General features: G+C 48.8%; 1 protein-coding gene across 1 annotated transcript in view; it reads left to right on the forward strand.

Annotated features, from left to right (window-relative positions):
* The first annotated feature begins 9,348 nt into the window (after window positions 1–9,348).
* Window positions 9,349–17,339, forward strand: part of SFMBT2 (Scm like with four mbt domains 2) — a 176,632-nt gene continuing 168,641 nt past the window's right edge. The window contains exon 1 of the mRNA XM_040248245.1: window positions 9,349–9,501. The gene's annotated coding sequence lies outside the window, so the exon portion shown is untranslated. The remainder of the gene's footprint in view (window positions 9,502–17,339) is intronic.

Consider the following 17,339-nt stretch of genomic DNA (forward strand, 5'->3'; position numbering starts at 1 on the left):
TCAGGAAACTCAAACAGGGGCTCTGTATCAACCTAGAGGGGTGGGATGGGGAGGGAAAAGGGAGGGAGATTCAAAAGGGAGGGGATATATGTATACCTATGGCTGATTCATGCTGAGGTTTGATGCTCAAGCTAGATTTAGAAAAGGCAGAGGAACCAGAGATCAAATTGCCAACATCCTCTAGATCATCAAAAAAGCAAGAGTTCCTGAGAAAATCTATTTCTGCTTTATTGACTATGCCAAAGCCTTTGACTGTGTGGATCACAATAAACTGTGGAAAATTCTGAGAGAGATGGGAATACCAGACCACCTGACCTGCCTCCTGAGAAATCTGTATGCAAGTCAGGAAGCAACAGTTAGAACTGGACATGGAACAACAGATTGGTTCCAAAGAGGAAAAGGAGTAAGTACATCAAGGCTGTATATTGTCACCCTGCTTATTTAACTTATACGCAGAGTACATCATGAGAAATGCTGGACTGGATGAAGCACAAGCTGGAATCAAGATTGCCAGAAGAAATATCAATAGCCTCATATACACAGAGGACATCACCCTTATGGCAGAAAGTGTAGAAGAACTAAAGAGCCTCTTGATGAAAGTGAAAAAGCTGGCTTAAAACTCAATCAGAAAACTAAGATTGCGGCATCCAGTCCCATCACTTCATGGCAAATAGATGGGGAAACAATGGAAACAGTGACAGACTTTATTTTTGGGGGCTCCAAAATCACTGCAGATGGTGACTGTAGCCATGAAATTAAAAGAAGCTTACTCTTTGGAAGAAAAGCTACGACCAACTTAGACCGCATATTAAAAAGCTGAGACGCTACTTTGCCAACAAAGGTTCATTTAGTCAAACCTATGGTTTTCCAGTAGTCATGTATGGATGTGAGAGTTGACTATAAAGAAAGCTGAGCACCGAAGAACTGATGCTTTTGAACTTTGCTGTTGGCGAAGACTCTTGAGAGTCCTTTGGACTGCAAGGAGATCCAACCCATCAATCCTAAAGGAAATCAGCCCTGAATGTTCATTGGAAGGACAGATGCTGAAGCTGAAACTCCAATACTTTGGCTACCTGATGTGAAGAACTGACTCATTGGAAAAGACCCTGATGCTGGGAAAGATTGAAGGTGGGAGGAGAAGGGGACGACAGAGGATGAGATGGTTGGATGGCATCACCAGTGTAATGGACATGAGTTTGAGTAGGCTCCAGGAGTTGGTGATGGACAGGGAAGCCTGATGTGATGTAGTCCATGGGGTTGCAAAGAGTTGGACACGACTGAGCAACTGAACTGACTGAAGACATTATGCCCATTTCACAGTTGGTACATCCAAGGCTGAGAAATCCATTGACCTATGAAGAATCTGCTAGGGAACATCATTGAGAGTTGAATGCAAGTCTCTTCATTCCTTATACTTTTTTTTTTTTCCCCACTATTTTGGTCTGAAGTATTATTCTATGTCCCATTGCATGTGAAATTTAAAACAATTTGTCTAGAAGCAGGATATTGGTGGTGTTGTCTGCTTTTCAAACTGGGCATTAAAATTTATTAAGTCCTTTAGAGATGGGCAAAGTTTCACAGGGTTGTGCAGCCTTGGTATCTATGAAGACTTTGCCTCCAATAAGAATCTAACTTAAAGCCTCAACCCTGATATTCATTGGAAGGACTGATGCTGAAGCTGAAGCTCCATTCCTTTGGACACCTGATGTGAAGAGCCGACTCATTGGAAAAGACCTTGATGCTGGGAAAGATTGAAGGTGGGAGGAGAAGGGGACGACAGAGGATGAAATGGTTGGATGGCATCACTGAATCAATGGACATGAGTTTGAGCAAACTCCAGGCGACAGTGAAGGAAAAGGAAGGCCTGTTGTGCTGCAGTCCATGGGGTCGCAAAAGGTCAGACAACTTAGCGACTGAACAACAACAGGATCATATGAATCATTTGCTAGCCCCCTTCTTGTGATGGGATGTTTTATTTGTGTTTTCAGGAGAGGGAGCCACTGAATAGTGGGGTAAGGATAAAGATAATAGAAGACGGTCAATGAAGAAGAGGCTGAAATGATGACATTGGATGTAAGAATGTGGTCAGCAGAAAACAGATTTGGGATATGATTTGACGCAGTCATCCAACCTGCAGTTATTAAACACAAATTTTAAAATACTGCAAGACTGTACTAGAAGTTTATGAACACCGTGTACTTTGAGCAAGTGGAAGATGGGAGGAGCAGGAGCAGGGAGTACCTCTTAAGCTTCTCTTATGTACCAGTCCATTCCCCTGAAGGAGAAATTTAATCCATTCTTACATAGATACAGGTAGAGTGGGAGGAAGGAGAGACGCAGAGACCAAAAGGGAAACCAGTCTTGGCAGAGCTGGTATTTAACTACTAGTCCTTCTGGCTTCCAGTCCCAGTTCTTTCCAATCTAACATACTGCCTCTCTTTTTTCTTAATCAAGCATATTTTCTTTCTTTCTTTTTGTCCCCACTGCACAGCTTGCGGGATATTAATTCCATGACCAAGGGTATTGAACTCGTGTCCCCTGCAGTGAAAGTTCAGAGTCTTAACCACTGGACTGCAGGGCAAGTCCCACCAGGGAGTTTTCTGAAGGCTTCTGGTGAGTTTGGCAACAAGATGCCCGTTAGCTTAGAGTAATACCTAGTGCAGCCCCATTTTCAGCAAAAATAATTTTGCCTCTTAACTCAAATATAAGCAATGATCAATAAATATTTGAGGTTAATTTTTGGTTTATAAGAACTAATTATCTCCTATATCTAATTTTTAATACATTTACCTCCTTGAGAACCTGGCTTGGAAAACCCTGAAAAATCCTCGTGTTCCTCCCCTATAAGGTATAAAATTAAAAGGGAAACCTCTAAGAAGCCATTTTATTCCAGAGGCACTTACTAGTGTAAAAATTAATCTTTACAGGGATAAGAAAGAAATCATAGCACTCTACTAAGAAGTTTGTTGTAATGACCCTTTTTTAAAAAAATGGAAGAGGTCTTACTTTCTAAAGAAACATGTTAAGGACTCTTTACGTTATTCAAAAACTGAATGGTTTCATACCAATATATCTCAGTTTACTTAAAAGTAGATTCGTTTGATTATAGATAACAACTTGTCCAAACTGTTATCTCTAATCAAATATGTGTGAGTGTTAGTCGTTCAGTCATATCCCACTCTTCGGGACCCTATGGACTGTTGCGACCTTGTGGACTGTAGCCCGACAGGCTCCTTTGTTCATGGAATTCTCCAGGCAAGAATACTGGAGTGGGTTGCCAATCTCTTCTTCAAGGCATCTTCCTGACCCAGGGAGCGAACCCATGTGTACTGTTTGGCAGGCATACTCTTTATCGCCTGAGCCACCAGGAAATCTTTCTTTACCCCAGATATCTTCCTTTATCCCAGAAATCACAATACTCCATTAAAAAGCAACAAAAAACTGTATTCAAAAAAATCTGAAAGCAAGTCAATATTTGTTTCCAGTAGATGGCACTGCAAATCAAGTCTTTATGGGTATATTACCTATTATTTCTTTGACCAGGATAATTATTTTCTATAATGCAGTCCACTAAAGCAACTTATACAATGAAATTTTCAATTTTACTAGTTGAGCAGATGGGGTTGAGGTTACAATAAAGCTGCATTGTCCAGCATCCAAACACTGATATTTCTTCTCTATTTAGCAGAGTTGGGATTTATTAAAGTGGTAGATGCATAGAATAAAATCTACTTGCTTTTACAGGAAACTTACTTTTTGATGTGGGATTTTTGTTGCCCACTTTAATTTGTTTAGTCTATGTTATGTTATGAGTCCAAGGGGACATTTTATACTTCTGCACAGGGTCTGATTCAATCTCACTAAGGCTAGTTAACTTGCAGAGGCGAAACTGAGCAGGACCATAAACCACAACCCTGACTTGTGCTGGTTTTTGGGTGCGTGTGTGTGTGTGTGTGTGTGTGGCAATAAATACCTTCAGTTATAGAGAATGCAAATAATTCCAGACAACTCCAGCTCTGCCAGAAAAAATGACACAAGGAAATGTTCCAGTGACCGTGGATCAGAGTCTAGTTTTGTATGTAAAAGAATATATGTTTTAAACGTATTTAAAAGCCATTTATAAGAGACATTACGCATAATAGAGACTAGAATGTACTAGAATGTACTAGTATGTACTAGAGACAGTACATACTATCACATATGTAAAAACTCCAGAAGACCAACTGGTGTAAAATAGATGCTAAATAAGTCCTCCCTCGGCTTTCTCCTTCTTTAATGGAGCAGAAGAGGGAAAGGTCAGGCCCTGCTCTGCAGCTCTGGGTAAGATCTCTGTCATTTCACCTCCTTGGACTCTGACTTCCCCACCTCTCAAAAGGACTAGGAGCCAGGCTGCAAGATCTAGAATATTCTGCCTCATGTAAAACAAGACTTACAAGCGGAGTACATCATACTAGGCAGCCCATACAGGTAGTCTCAGAAGTTGGATGTGACTTTCATCATGGTGTTTGTCTTCCTCAGTGAGAAAGAAGCCATCAGTCAAAACGGGCACTTTCACAGCGAAACCATCTCGGTTCTTTAAATCAATGTCCTAGGGGAGTTCAGACATCACTAATTTTTTTTAATACACCCTCTGTGTTCACTGTTATTTTTTCTCTTGTCAAGGAAGCCTGACAGTTCTTCAAATTATAAAGGAAGCAACAGTGGGGTTCTGGAATTTTTAGAAATGGATGAGTAAGTGTTCTGATAGGTGATACCTTTGTGGAGATATCCTCTGATAGGTGCTATCTTTGTGGAATATCCTATTCATCACTATGCTCACTTCCCCAAACAATGAGCTCCATCACCCAGACTTTTCCCAGTGATTCTCAGTCCAGACACTTCTTGGGGGGGGCGGTGGGGAGGGGGAAAAAGGGGGATGTGGGGAAGGGGACGGTGGGGAAACCCATACAGTAATTACAAAGACAAAATAATGATCTAAACAAGGCAGAAATATGACTCAAACGACACTTTACTGCTGGCTAGGAGGGCAAAAAAGGCCCTTCCCCTGCAGATCTGTTCATTACTTTTTTCCTTCTTGTGACCTCAGAATTTACACCTTGGCTATTTCTAGTCTGCAGAGATGGTGTTAGGATATTACAGAAGGCAAACTGTGGCTTTTGGTGGGGTAGATGGATAAGCACTTTTTAGAGGTTGAAAGGAGCTTACAGAGCATCTAGTCCAATCCCCTCCCCTTCTTTACCCTCGAGAAAAGATGGCTCAGAGAGGTCCTTTGAACTCACATAGGTCACAGAGAAAATTAGTGATGAAGCATTGATAAGGTCATTTGACTCTCAACCCAGGAGCTAGGCGCTGGAACAGGGATAGAGGTAAAGGGTGAAAAATAAGGGAGGAAGTGTCTTCAGATTTCACTCTCAGTGACCTTAAGAGAGTGATGGAAAAACACAGTCTCACCCCAGCTAAGATACGTGTTTAGATCTCAAGCCTCTGGTAAAAAGAAGATTACATACATTCTTCAAATATTTATTTTATTTTTTAATCTTTTTTTTAACTTTTTAACTGAAGGATAATTGTTTTTGTTGTTTTCTATCAAACCTCAACATGAATCACAAATATTTGTTTGAGGGGCTTTTGGGGGACACTTTTCCACCCTTCTACTTTTATGTTAAGCTAATTTGTCTAATATCTCAGAGATTCTCTTCATTAAGGAAGCAAAATGGTTCATTTTCTTTAGGGCATTTCCTTATACAATGATGTCAACATGGAGTAATTATAAGCCAACTGACCAATATTTTTCTTGGTGTGAAGATTAGTGCAACAAGGTTTAAGTAATCATACGCCTTTAGAATAAATAAGATAAATAATATACATATAATTTTTGATTCATCTGCAATATTTTTTGTTGTCATACTTAGAAATGCCCATAATGTGAGAAACTTTTCAACTGTTGTTTTTAATCCTATTTTCCAATTAGCAAATATAATTTTAATATTTTATATATTATAGCCTCATTTGTAGGAAAGAATTCCAAAGTCCCTTAGAAGGCATAACTTAGACGTGTAAGTGCATTTTGAAAGTGATATAATTCATGGTTTAACCATTGTTTAGATATGAAATAAGTTATAGTCAGCTGGTGTGAGCAAAAACTTATTTTTGCCAAGATTTTTAGAAAATGTTAACAATTTATAGAGACCTCATGGTGTTTATCATGAGATTTACTTGGTTGAATTTCCTGACTTGGAATGTATTAATATTATGTCTTCTTTACTTTGAAACAGTCCCAGGCTTTATCTTTGGCTCACTCTGCTGGTCCCACTCCCACTTTATCTTTAATAGATTTAGGGTGGAGTCTATCCCCTGGATACTCACATCCCTAAAGTATCTGCTTCTGAAACAAAAATGAAGGTGGGAAGGTATTGGAATGGGATGAAGGGACCCTTTAATAACAGCAGGTAATCTTGGAACCAATTTCTTTTGTCTCATAGGTGTCCTTGGATAGAGGAGAATGGAGGCAGGATACAGAATAAAAAGCCAAGGAACGGTCAAGAAGTCACGTGGGAAAGGCAATATGAAAGCCAAAGTTGGAGAAATTTTACCCTGGACAACGTCGAGAAGATTCTTGGGGGTAACAATGTGACGACCATTGTGTATTGCGGCTTTATGATTTTATGTCTTAATCGCGGTGAGTAAAAAATTCAAACTCCTCCACACTGCTTTCCAGACCCACTGACAAAGTTATGCAAGCTTGTGAGTTCCAAAAATACAAAGACTCCATTACTTTGGAGGAACTGTAGGATAAAGTAGAGACAGTTCATCGAGTTGGAGATTAAGTGTGGTTTTTTTTTTTTTTTGCAATCGTTTCTTATTTTGATGAAATAACGTTCCGTGCATAATAATGACTTAAAACTGGTAAACAAACCCAGAGCCGGCGCAATGGCTGCTGCAGCTCACGTCGCCTCTGCTCTTGGGAGACGAAAAGTGCATCCTCTTTGTAAACTGGAGTCGCCCGGAAGTGCTGGGGGGCCAGGCGAGAGCAGCGATCCTCTGCCCGCTCCCCGGCCCGGGCCCCACAGCTAGGTTTGAGACCCTCGAGGAAGGGGCGCTGCCGTGGGCGCCCATCAGGGCCGCGGTCACCGTGGAGGGCGCAGCACGGGGCGGGGGGGAGCCGGACGGACTGGAGGAGGGGAGCCGGCCTCAGACCTCTCTGCGGCGGATGTTCTGCGCTTCCGCGGCGCGGGAGTAGGTGATCCCAGCGAGGGGAATGGTGGGTCTCCCCTCGCTGTAAGTCCACTTGGGACAGGACCGTCCCCCCACCCTGCCCCTTCTGGGCCAAACTGTGTATTGAAGGCTCAAGCAGTCTAGAGACCCCGGGGTAAAGCCGAGGCCGTCTGGAGTCCTCCTTCAGGATTCCTCGGAACCGCTGTGCATCCACGGTCTCATTTAGGAGACATCTCAGGGCAGCGAGGGAGGCGGTTTCGGGGGTGCAGGCGGCCGGGTGTGGTTGGAGATGCTCCGCCTTTGGTGACCTTCAGGTGAAAGAGGTCGGATGTCCCAAAGAGGTGGGGACCGGGAAGCTGGTCAGGGAAGGAGACTCTGGATGGAGTATGACCTGTGTGAGTCGCTTGCCCTTCCTTTTTTGAGCCTCAGGAGCACTCAGAAGGCATGGCAAGACGAAGGCTCCCTCCAAGAGCTCTCGTAGAGCGCTCACTAAGACGTTAGGAGACACCACTTGCCCAGGCTGCAAACGCGAGGGCTCTCACCGCCGCGGAAGTCCCCCAGGATCTCCGAGCTCCACCCACCGTTTCGGTGCAAGAGCACTCGCGACCGCAGGGCTTGGCCGGAGGAGTTTCCGGGCACATCCCTCCAGTGGCTCTTCTACACCAGCTCGGGTCCCGCCGTCGGGGAGAGGACCCAGCGGGCAAGACCCCTGCCGGTCCCGCGCGCGCTCAGACTCGTGACTTCCTCTCTGCATCCCTGGTCCCTGCCCTGTCCCTCGCCCTTGGGAGCATCCACTTATCCTTCGGGGACCCTACGTGCCTGAGCACAGGGGTCCTCGAGGATTAGCCGGGGTGACCGGGCGTGGGAGGGCGGGTGGAGCTGGGAACGCGTAGCAGTGTCCGGGATGAGAGACCTCCCGACCCCTGAGCCAGGGGAGGGACACGGAGAGAAAGGTCCGTAGGAAGGAGATGGACACAGAATTGGAAGACTCGGGGCGGGGGGCGGGGAGATTTACCCCTTGTGGTAAGAGAGCAAAAACCCTGCCCAAAGTACTGGTTCTCCATTTCCCGTGGAAATAAGTTCTAGCCCCCAGCAAGATCTCCTCGCTCCTCAGTACAGCAAAGCCCACCTTCGGAAGTTCTCGGTCTGACCCACTCGGGCGTCGCCAGCATTTCCTTTCAGTCTCTGCCCAGCCACCGCTCCGGCCAGGGAGATCCTCTTCGTCGTCCCCCCACCCCCAAAGCCCCAGGCAAAGTGCCCGCGGACCCGCACACGCCGCACGGAAACCCTGCCCCGCGCAGGTGCTATGTCTCTAGTTCACTCCCTCGGTCGCCGAGGGCCACGTTTTCCTCGGGCAGGATTCTTTTCCTGCCCTCCAAGAGCCAGCCTAGGTCAGGTGCCCTTCGCTGTCCCCCAGACCTGGACATCCGGAGACGCCGTGGAGACCCTCGTTACCTGCGTCCTGCCGATCTCAGCGGCAAGGCTAGTCCAAACAGCCCTGATTGAATTTCCGACTCCTCTGGGCACGTTTCCCAGGAAAAACCTTTCTCCGGCCCCCTCCGCCATCCCTAAGGCCTCAGAAAATATTTTAATCTCCATAGAAAAGGCACAATTTAAGAGCGGGGTGGGGCACAGTGGGCGGATCCCGGGTCTCGGAGCGGATTGAATTTCTTTCCGCTGGCTACCAGCCTTCCGCGGATAAAGCGCAAGTTTGTGCATTTAGTCCACGGAGGGATTGTAAACCGACAGAACCGAAAGTGTCCCGTGAGTTGTGGAGTTTGTCTAGATTTCCCTGCAGATGGATCTGCGAAAGCGCCTGTGATGGGAACTTTCTGCAGATCGTGTATGGAGGGAGCTGAAGGGAAAAAGCGAGAGGAGTGGGATGGGGAGGGGCAGTGGGAACGTGGAGTGTTTGTATGTGTGTGTCGGGGGGGGTGGCGATGAGCCCAGGCGCGGGGGCGTCCCAGCGGGGGTAGGGGAAGGGGTGCAACGTCCCTCCGGCTAATTGGCTTAAGATGTGCCGCAAGCGCTTGGAAAAGGTCGTTGAAGGAGTTCGCTGCGCACACACACAAAATAATAATCTTAAAAAAGAGTGCCGGGCATGCGCACAGAGAGGATGCCATATTGGAATGAGGCTGTAGTGGGAGTCCGAGCCGCGGAGCGGGCGCGCAAGGGAGGCGGCGGGCGGGGAGCGAGCGAGGCGCAGCGAGCGGGTGAGGCCGGCGTCCCCCGCCTCGGCGGCGCCCCGGCCTCTGTCCACGCCGCGGGGAGGACGAACTTCACCAGGTAGGACCCCGCGCCGGCCGCTGTCCCCGCGCCCAGCCCGCCCCGCGGGGGGACCTCCGGCCCGCAGGTTGAGTGCGCCGGTCAGCTTCTCTTTTTCCAGCTCCGAGAAAAAGGGAAGCTGGATTGGGCTCGGGGTGGGGGGGCCGAGGGAGGGGGTACGATGGGAGAGAAGCGAAAGGGCAGGGCTGGAGGAGAAGGCGACGGCTCTGGAGCAGATCTCCAAACTCCGCGCTGTGCTCCGGGTTGTCATTTTTGCTGCCCCTCGTCCCCTTCCTCCAGGTCCCTCGGCTTCGCAAAACCCGGCCTCCCGGGAGTCTGCCCGTAGTTGGAAAGCGTACTCCTCTCCGGGTGCACAGTGTCCCCTCCCGCCGCCCACCTTCCTCATTTGTGCGCTCATTTTGGCGACGCAGCCGCCCTTGCTACCCCGCGTTGGGGTCTCTTTCTTCCTTTATTTTTTTTTAGATGGTGTGTGTGTGTTCGGGGTGGCGGGGTGGTGGTGGTTGGGGGAGATGGTGGGGTGAAGACTGGAGACCAGCCATCAAAGGGATTAAAAATCGTGGACATATTTGGAATCGCCGCCCCCCTTAGAAACATTTGCCTGTGTAGCTGAAATGAAATTGTCAGTAGTAGTTTCGGAGCGTGCTTCGGCATGGATGATCTTTTTGTTCTTTTTTCTTTCTTTTTTCTTTAGCGTTAAAGTCACATCCTGTCCCTTGGGGCTTTCCTGTTGTCTACTCTCATATAACCTCCTTTCACAATTACTAATCTGATCTGGCTTTGGAGTTTATTATTTTTAAAAAATGTGTGTATTAGCAAAATCCGCAAAAAAAAAAAAAACAAAAAACTGCTGTAGGAACTGTTAGATATATTTGTGGATTTTTGATCCGGAGAAGCAGGAGACGATTAGCCGGAGAAAGGGAGCCTTAGCCGAGGGAAGTGGTTGATTTGCGGTGGCCAGACGCGCGCCCAGAGCCGCTCCGTTCTGGTGTTTTCTTGGAAGCCGCGGCGGAGGAGTATTTAGAAGCCTTGCCAGTTTCAATATGGCGGGCTAAGGTGGCTTTTAAAAACTGAAAATAAAGATTTTGAGGTGGGAAAAAACCCAACCGGAGTTGCCATCTCTTAGTTTAAGCTCTCTTTGGCTACTCTAGTAGCTGCTTTAGCGAATTAAAGGGGAAAAAAGAGAAGGAATGAGCTGCCCTAGTTTTTTCCGTGGTTAGAATCTGCGTGTGTCCCTTCCATTGCTAAAGGGGTACAGCTGGCCCGGACCGGGGCATCGGAGCAGGACTGCTCTGCGTGCTTTTGAATCAGTGGGCATACCTGTGTGTACAGATGGGTGGGAGTGTCCAAGAGATCCGCCCCAGATTCGTGTGTGCGTCTCCGAACCAGACCCTGCCCTGATTTGACGTGACAAACTGCTGACACGTGGTGCAAAATGCATGAGGGCAGAGGGAATGATTTATTTCAGCTTTCTAGGAGACCAGTTCTCTTTCTGTCTCTGTACGCAGGATCCTGTGTGGGTAAAGCCGGGTAGGTGCAGCGGTGTGCCGCTTACTTAAAGGACTCAGTATCCAGGGTTTCGGGGCAATCAGGCTGCAGACGCCAGTGGGGTTGTGTGTGTGTGTGTGTGCAGGGGGCGCGCCGTACTTAGTGGAGGTCACAGTGTAGTTTGCGCCGCGGCGGGGTAGAAAGTGGGAGTGGGGGGGCGGCGGCGTCTGGGGCGTGGTGGGTGGGGTGGAGTTGGGGGGTGTGAAAGTACGTTGGCGGAAGGGCGGGGGCGCACGGCCCTGGCTGCAGAGCGTGGGGTGGAGCGGCGGAGTTGGTTTTGGAGTTGCGCTCTAGGGAAGGTGGGGGATGGGGAGAGCGTTCGCGGAAGAAAGTGCCCCTCGTCCTTGTTGGATCGGCGAGCCTTCCGGGCGATCGAGCGGGGATGTTGCCTTGGGGTTGAAGAGGGCGGCGAGGTGCCGAGGAGAGGCCGACTTCGGGGTCTTCAGAGGGTCTGAGAGTTTGAGGGCAGAGTCGGAGCTTGTAAGTGGAGCCTGAGGGTAAGCGAGCAAACGGAGTTTCCTTAGCTGGAAGGGGTCCCCGACAGGGGTCGCCAGTGGCCAGGATGCAGCCGCGGAGCGATGGTCGCGCAGCGCAGCCTGCAGGGTGGACCAGGGGGATGGGGGCCACACGGCAGCCGCGCGCCATCCCCGGGGCCAGGTTGGGGCAGGTTCGGGGGACTTTACCTGGGCCCGAGAACCTGATGGCGCGTCTGCCTAGTGCGCCGGGAAGATTTTAGGTCTCAGGATTAAAAAGCGCTGGCCAGGTCTGCAGTTACCACAGTGACGTGGGCTCTGGGCATTCGCAGGGGCTTCGACGAAGGATCGAGGGGATCAACCTTCTTACTTGGACGGTCGCCGCGCCTTCGGACAGTCTGCTCCCTGCGGCATCCCCAGGGTAGGGCCTGGGGGCAAGCATTCCCCAAATTGGGGACCCCACGACAGATTTCTCCTCCTACTGGGCAATGAAGCTGACCCTCAGGCCCAGAGGCTTTCTGCATCTGCGACCCCCAAGCTGAGCGCGCGGCGTGGCGCGTCCCCGGCGCTCCGGTCCCGGGTGTCCCCTCGGCGACTGCTTCCTCGTGGGCTTCGTTCAAGGGGAAGCCAGCCTAAAATGGCTCAGTGCTTGTAAACCGCAGTTTCAGCCGGGAACCCCTCCCCTCGTCCTCCTGACGTCGCTGCTGACAAGCGCACAATCCACTCCAACGCCCCGAAACCTGCGATTTTGCACGGAGCTGTGCGGTGGAAGTCAACATACAACCGATTACAAAGAACATTCCCCAGGATTCTCGCGGGGCCCAAGTTTCCCTTCTTGTGGGGAGGAGCGGGCGGAGGGCGGAATGGAGACGAAGTAGGAGCGCCGCCGACCCCCCTCCTGGAACCTAGACTGGAGACTGTTGCTCGTGAAAACCTTGGGAGGTGCACGGGAGCAGCGGAGGGCGACCTTGCGGAGCGAAGACCACTCACTGGGACGCTCATCCTTGATTGCGTCCGTGTTGTCCGGACTCCGGGAGCCTGGGAAGCCGTTTCCAAACTTCTGGAGACCTGCTTGCAGTTTCGCTTTCGGAATTTTCGGGATCTTCGTGTTGACCGAGTTGGGTGGGATTCCGGGAAGGGCAGGGCGCCCGGGGCTGGCCGCGCGGGTCCTCGTTCCTTTCCGCGCAGGAGTGAGGTTGCTCACCCACCCTGGTGTCCCCTGTGTTGCCTCCCTGGACCCCGAGCTCCGGCTCCTCCAGGGTCCGGGACTTAAGGCCCTGCGCTCGCCGCTTGGCCCCGCGTTTTGTCCGCTCCAGCGGTGCATTCGCGGTGGATCCAAGCCCACGGGTGGGAAACTGTCTCGGATGCCCGCAGATCGTGTCCGAATCCAGACCCATCGGCGCCGCCTGCTACCTTCCCTCATCCCTCCACCCTCGCACCCTTGCTGAGGGACCCGGGGGACCGATTGGCGTGTCTGCACCAAGCAAATGGACCCAGGTTTCACCAGATGAGAGAAAAAGGGAAAACCGGCACAAATTCGGCCCCACTTCCTGGGGAGGCGGTTGGGGTTGGGGAGGGAGCGGGTAAAGGAGGGGAGGGGCGAGGCCTCGTTAGGCACAAGAAATTGCTGGCTAGGCGCTCCTTGGAGGTAGGAGGTTTGCTACTTGCTCCCTGCAAAGCGTTACATTTGCACACACTCTGCTTCCTCCCTTCGATGAACAAGTACTGTTTCAGATGTTTGTCTTAGCTCATTGCTGGGACCCAGCCGCTGCCTGGAAGGTGGGGGCCGTGGACAATACACCCATAGGCACCCAAAACCCTCCAGTCCCCTACTCAAGCGCAGGAAACACTCCCCTGGCCAGTGGATACCGCAGCCCACTGCCAGGGCTATTCAGCAACCCTTACTCTAGACAACTCCGCCAGTCAGTCTGTTTTGATGTGTGGTGTTCTAGAAGTGCTGGCAGAGATCTGCAGGGATGACAAGAGTATTTCCCCTTTCCCATTGGATTACCCACACCCGAAACCTCAAACAGGCCATACTGATGGTACCCTGAATTTCTCTAATGATGGGAGTAATTGATCAGAGAGGGCTTTTCCTCTTAATGTTTTCTTGCAGCGATTATGGACTGATTATGAAGTTATGTCAGCAAGGCTGACCACTCATCAGATTCCATTTTATGTTCTCTGGCAGAGGTGGCAGTTTCCACCTTTCTCCCAGAGGACTTGCCAAATCTGAGCAGAAATGCTGGGTGATGGAAACATTGCTCAGAGCAGTAAGAGAATGCGGCATCCCTGGAATTGATACAGGGTGCTTTGGGGATACAAGAAGCACAGGCAGTGAAAATGTAGAGAACTTAAAAGTTAAAAGAGGGCTTTTTTTTTTTTTTAAAGTTATTTGAACAAAAATAGTCCATGTGGAATTTGAATCATCTCCAGTTCTAGTATTAGATATCATGTCTCTTTTAGTATTTCACTTTCTGGGGAACTTTTGGAGTTCCTGTAACAGTGTGGAGGCCATAAAGAAGAACTTGTTAGATCTGGTGGCCCAGTGGTTCAGACTCTGTGCTTCCAAATGCTGGGGGCATGGGTTCAATCCCTGATTGGTGAACTAAGATCCCACACACCATGGGGCACAGCCAAAAAGAAAATAAAAAATAATAACTTGTAAAAAGTTCTTGCCGCCAAAAGAAATTAGGATCCACAGTTTAAGACATACTTAGTATTATTTTCTGACTGTTCTTAAATCGACATTTCCCTGGGGGCAGCTTACTGTTTCCATTCTACAGGTAAGCTAAACTAGTTAGGGAAATTACCTCTGTGATGGCAAACCAATCTGCTTTTGCAGTGGTGACTCGTGACCTGACAGCTCTGTTTCGTGAGGAGGATTCCTGACAGAGGAGGCCAGGACAGAATCCAGAGGAGACCTGGTTTCAGCGACGCTTCTGTCTCACTCTGTGACCGTGGACCAATTACTGGTCGTCATCTTTCTGAGAATCAGCTTCCATATCTAAGATTAAGTACTTTAAACTAGAAACTCACTGAAACATCTCCATGGTTCTATTTGGAAAAACAATGCGTGGTTCGTCTGTGCAGACCTACCCATGTAATTCATCTTTAAGACTCTGGTCTGGGAGGTAGAGTGGACATGTGACTGGCCATCATCACAGAGGATGTCTGTGAATGCAGATCCCTGTCCAGAAGTAACATTATTGTTGTTAAGTGATACAAATGCACATGGGGTCATGATTTCACTTAGGGTCTTGAAAAGGAGAGATGTAGAGAAAAACTGAGGCATACCACTGTAGCTTTCCCATATAATCCAGTAATGGCAGGCCCTGGGCCAGGTCAGCCTGCCTTTGAATACAGGCCATAGAGAAAACTTTGATTTGAGTTTGCTCTAATAATTCCTAGACTATAAGGGAGCATTCCAAATAGCCCCCTGTACCCGGCCCTCCCACACAAGATGACTGCTTAGACTTTATCTGATTATATTCATGATATGTGTGTTTGTGTGTGGCAAGGGAAAGGGATACCTGCAGCCTCCACATAACTCAGCCAGTGAAAGAATCAGAAACCTGACCCTGTTTTCCACACCTACCCTTCAGGTTGGGCCACTAGGCAAGTCCTTCCTCTCTTTGTAAGGCTGAGAATGTCCTGGGATAGTTCACAGGAAACTTGATCTTGTTGGCTAAGCCAAGCATTCTCTGGAGGTCAGTGTAAACAAGATGTTTATAGACAGGACAGTGTATTGTAAGAGGAGATACTCAATTTGGAGCTTGCAGTCCAACAGGGAATGAGCTGTGCTGTGCTTAGTCACTCAGTTGTGTCCAACTCTTTGCGACCCCATGGACTGTAGCCCACCAAGCTCCTTTGTCCATAGGGATTCTCCAGTTGCCATGCCCTCCTCCAGGGGATCTTCCCGACCCAGGGATTGAGCCTAGGTCTCTCGCATTGCAGGCAGATTCTTTACTGTCTGGACCACCAGGGAAGCATTACCAAATACAATTCTTAAGGTTTGGTTTTGTATGATCAGCCCAGTGGTGTTCTGATTGAAAGGTACCACCCTTTACTCCCTATCTCATTAGCCCGTAGAGAATTTCAGTTATAATTTTGGCTGTGCCGCGTGGCATTCAGGATCTTAGTGCCCCTCCCAGGACTTGAACCCACCCCCTGCAGTGGAAGCTTAGAGTCTGAACCACTGGTTCATCAGGGAAGTCCCTCGTGGAGAATTTTAAAACATGCTAATACTTTGCTTTACATCAGCAGTTAGGGTCATTCCTGTTACCTATGATACTCACTATTCAAAAAGTTTTACTCTCCCGTTCTGTAGGTTTCCGTTCTTGTGATAGGATGGATGTCTTAGACATTGATTTAAAGAAAGAATCCATTGTGCTTTCGGGTTCATTCTTTTTGATTTTCTTAAAAAACCAGTGACACATTTTGGTTGATGCCTTATATTCAGTGAACTCTAGTGTAGGGCAAATCGAAGAAGGCAGTGGCACCCCACTCCAGTACTCTTGCCTGGAAAATCCCATGGACGGAGGAGCCTGGTAGGCTGCAGTCCATGAGGTTGCTAAGAGTCAGACACAACTGTGACTTCACTTTCACTTTTCACTTTCCTGCATTGGAGAAGGAAATGGCAAGCCACTCCAGTGTTCTTGCCTGGAGAATCCCAGGGACGGGGGAGCCTGGTAGGAGGCCGTCTGTGGGGTCGCACAGAGTCAGACATGACTGAAGCGACTTAGCAGCAGCACTGTTGGGCAAATAGCACCAGTGGTCGTGACTATAAAGAAGGGTTTAGAGCCACAGGGTGGGGGACGGTGGGAAAACTTTTATTGTGTGTGGGGTTTTTTTTTTCCCCCTGCAGTTTTATTGGCCCAAGGAAAGATGGTTTTTAAGTGTTCTTTCTCCTCACCTGGGCAAGCTGGTTTTTTTTTTTTCTTTTTTTTTCATTTTAGTCAAAACTGATAGGAACTTCATTATTTTAAGGTACAGTATGACCGTTTGGGAGAAGACAGTGGCACCCCACTCCAGTACTCTTGCCTGGAAAATCCCATGGACGGAGCCTGGTGGGCTGCAGTCCATGGGGTCACTAAGAGTCGGACACGGACACGACTGAGTGACTTCACTTTCCCTTTTCACTTTCATGCATTGGAGAAGGAAATGGCAACCCACTCTAGTAATCTTGCCTGGAGAATCCCAGGGATGGGGGAACCTGGTGGGCTGTCATCTATGGGGTCGCACAGAGTTGGACATGACTGAAGCAACTTAGCAGCAGCAGCAGCATGAGCATTTGAAATGCCCAGTACAAGTTCCTACAAAGCCTCATGTGAAAGGTCATTTAAACAGATGCTTATTTACTTGGCTGTGCTAAGTCTTAGTTGCGGCTTGCAGGCTCTAGTGCAAGGGATTGAACCTGGACTCATTGAGAACAAGGAGTCTCAGCCACTGGACCACCAGGGAAGTCCCTGCCATCATTTTAATAAAGGCTGATGGTTCTGGAGCATCCCATTTTTCTCTGCTCCCCTCTCCTTTGTCCCTAATAGCCCATAGTGCTGTTACTAAGAAACAGCCAACTCTGGGATCAAACCTACCCCTCTGGTTTTCTGTGTTCTTTGATGTTCTGCTTGGAGGCAGGAGAAAGGCTCTAAGTGGAGTAAGAGAGTGTTTGGAGCCTTGAGTCCTGGTCCTTACCGTTTATTGTCTTTACAACTTTAGCTTAAACATGCTTTCTTTTTCCCAGCCAGCTGCAGAATTCAGATGCCTTCTTCCCCCTTTCCTCCCTGTGCCGTGAACTAGCGCGGCTCTGGGCAGTGTAGC

Source organism: Oryx dammah, unplaced genomic scaffold (genome assembly GCF_014754425.2).
Source record: "Oryx dammah isolate SB20612 unplaced genomic scaffold, SCBI_Odam_1.1 HiC_scaffold_10, whole genome shotgun sequence".
Taxonomy (NCBI): Eukaryota; Metazoa; Chordata; class Mammalia; order Artiodactyla; family Bovidae; genus Oryx; species Oryx dammah.